Consider the following 3,435-nt stretch of genomic DNA (forward strand, 5'->3'; position numbering starts at 1 on the left):
CTTGTTCAGTTGTCAGCATTTTTTTGGAAATAGTGATTGTTTGTGCACTTTTTCTTTTAGCATGCCTGCTTATGGATATCTGTTTTAGGTTGCATCAGCTTTGCCCGTGCATAGAAAGAGGCTATTATGGTTCCAAGATCACAAGAGCCTCCCCCTTGCAGCATTCTTCATCCCACATCAGCTGAAAAACAAGCGGTCGTTAAAACCATTCTTCAACCTCACTAAACTAACAGCATCACAGTTTGCAAGGAAAGCCAGAGCTCCCCCGTGACTTTGCAACCAACATGCTCCCAGGGCATATCTACCGTAAACTGCCTGCGCTAGCACTCCCACCTGCACGTCCTTCCGGAATGGGCCCCTGGTCACCTGGGAACAGAAGGGAACAAACAAGCTCATGCCCTTGCTCATGACATGTCCCCGAGCAACTCTCTTGCTGGGCCGGAAGACTGCAGCCACAAGGAATAGCAAGCCACGCACTGCAAACACAGAAGACGTTCAAGTAACAACTATTTCATTTCTACTGCCACCTCCTTACTCCTCTTCCCCCCACACTTCACTCACTGCGAAACTAATTTCCTACCCTGTGACCTCTTCAACCTACAGGTACTTGACTGCCCTGGCCTGCCCCGCTGTCATTTATATGGCATCTACCCTGGTAATACAATCGTTCCTCATTAATATGGACACTTTGGTTCCCGAGCAAAAGCGTCCATAAAGCGAGTCTTTCGTAATAATGAATCATAATGAAAAAAAAGTTCTAAAAAAGCAATTTATGATTATGGGCTGCTTCTCGGCATGCTGGCAGGCAGTGAAGTGGAATCGAGCAATAGTGGAAGTTACAGGTTATTCTTTAGGTCGCCAATACATTTTAAAATCATGCGGTGCAGGTTTTAGTACGTTTGGAACACCTAGTGATCCACGAGACACGTTATGGTGCCTCTTGGTGTGATGAAGTATCTCCTACTCCGACTGTTCACATCCCAAGAACTTCGTACTTACTCAGCTGACAACTGTTGATTGTGGTTTTCAATGTAGCACACAAAGAATTTTTTTTGCAGCCATTCATGCAATGCGGCTTATGTAAGGCGCGTCGACCAGGCACCTTGCCGCTGTAAAGCATGAAACCGCACACGCACAAAAAGGCCCTTACTACGTCATTTGCACTTTCGCACTATCCTTCGCTGGTCTGGGCAATATTATTTTTATTTCTTTTTATCTGCCCACACTACTTTGTCTTTCGCTAGTGTTCTGCACTCAAAATACAAGGGCCGTAACATCTGGCAGAGGCACTTGGGATTTGTTCTCATCGCTCTCCGTATTAACGGGGGTCGTAGTAATGGGGCACAACTGTACACACATATATTGGTTCTGTCTATGCATCACTCAGCCACTGCACTACATCCTGTGCGAATTCTTACCCTCCCATGTACCCCACTCCTGGAATAGCTGGGCCGCTCCTCCTGTTGCACTCTGCCCAACACTATGGCTGGTCTTAGTGGCCCCCGTCACTGACGTGCTGCGTAACCACCACCCCACTGAGCTGCAGCCTGAGCCCACTCACCTGAACACTTGGACTTGAAGGGACCTGGACTTGGGACACGTAAGAATGTTTTCTCTCACTGCCTCTTGTGGGCACAACTTTAATTTTGAGTGTCCATGCTACAGTTAACACTAGAGACTGATTTTCCTGTTATTGTTTACTGAAGATGAATGTCAAATTTTCATGCACTTGGAATTGTCATGATTTATGTAGTTACCTGCTGAGAAAGTGAACTACAAAGACGACTTGCAAACGTTGCGTGACTGGTTGGACTAGGCACATGTGACTCAAGATCGGGGTGCAACAAATGGAATGCTTGATTAGATGATGGTTCATGGCTCATGGGGGCTTAACGTCCACAAAGCGACTCGGGCTATGAGGTACGCCGTAGTGAAGGGCTCCGGAAATTTCAACCACCTGGGGTTCTTTAACGCGCACTGACATCGCACAGTACACGGGCCTCTAGAATTTCGCCTCCATCGAAATTCGACCACCGCGGCGGGTGCTTGATTAGATGAATGCTTATTATTATGCCAATTTTTGTGTTTCTTTTTTCCAAAGGTCTGAAGCTTCATTTAACCTTCAATTTTTTTTCATCGAACCACTATGCAAACACTCTACTGTTTATGGAAGCCTGTCAAATCAATGTATATTTTATGACAACAAAATATTTGGTTTCCTTGTACTTTGCAATCATACTTCAACTGAAGCTGTGTTAAACAGTTTGAAGTGCGCAATTGTTTGTTGATTAGATATTTCATTCGGCTTGCTGCAGTTTTTATTCAGTTTAGCACAGTACTAGCAACGAAGTTCCAGTATTTGAAGTTAGTTGGTGTGGGGACCGACTATTGATTGTTTTTGTTTCCAAACTGCAAGACCTACAGCATCTGTTGCTTGTTTAACTGTAGTTGATGTGTCAAAGTACCAGTAGTACAGACCATTAAAAAAACCGGATATTTGCAAATAGAAAGTGTAATAGCGGTTCCAGTGCAGGCAACAGCCGAAGAGGAGAAAGACGGTTGAGTTCAATGCGCGAGACCTGCCTGCAGAACTGCCTTTTTGAACTAACTGGACGTCGCGCTGACGCCGCCTTGATCACTGCCTTCTGCCTTCGCCCAGAACTCCCGACCCCCTAACATTTGGTGGAAGTGTGAATAGGTCCCCATCCTGGAACTTCGTAACAGAACCTTGCCGCCGCCGCCCGCTATGCCTGACGAACCCAGCCAGACCACACCCACCCATCTCGCTACCATCATCTGTTTCGGTACCACTCGGCAACGTGACCCCCCTCTCTTCCGCGGCCACGCCGATGAGGACATCGATGACTGGCTCTCCACGTATGACCGCGGGAGTTGCTATAATAACTAGGACGACCCCGTTAAACTGTTGTCTGTCATCTTCTACGTGGCAGATGTTGCCCATCAATGGTTCCGGAACCACGAAGTGATCCTTCCAACTTGGTCGGCGTTTAAGACTGCCTTTGCAGACGCATTCAGCCGGCCTGCCATTCGCAAGCTTCGCGCCGAACAACGGCTCCGTGGTCGCGCTCAGGAAACCAGCGAGGCATTTACTCGCTACATCAAGGACGTAGTGGACCTTTGCCACCGTATCAACCCAACGATGTCCGAAGCAAACAAAATTCACCACATCATGAAGGGCATCAAGAATGACGCGTTCCAGATGCTGCTGGCGAAATATCCTCAGACCGTTGCCAAGGTGACCACCCTGTGTCTCAGCTATGACGAACTGTGTCGGCAAAGCACTTCCACCCGCCGTCCTACCAACCCTGTGGAGCCCCTCGCTGGTTTGTCGTTTGGTGGTCTCGACCAGCCGTCGTTGCTAACTGAACTGAAGGATTTCATTCGTGAAGAGGTTGCCCATCAACTGTCCCTCTT

Source organism: Amblyomma americanum, chromosome 1 (assembly GCF_052857255.1).
Source record: "Amblyomma americanum isolate KBUSLIRL-KWMA chromosome 1, ASM5285725v1, whole genome shotgun sequence".
NCBI lineage: Eukaryota > Metazoa > Arthropoda > Arachnida > Ixodida > Ixodidae > Amblyomma > Amblyomma americanum.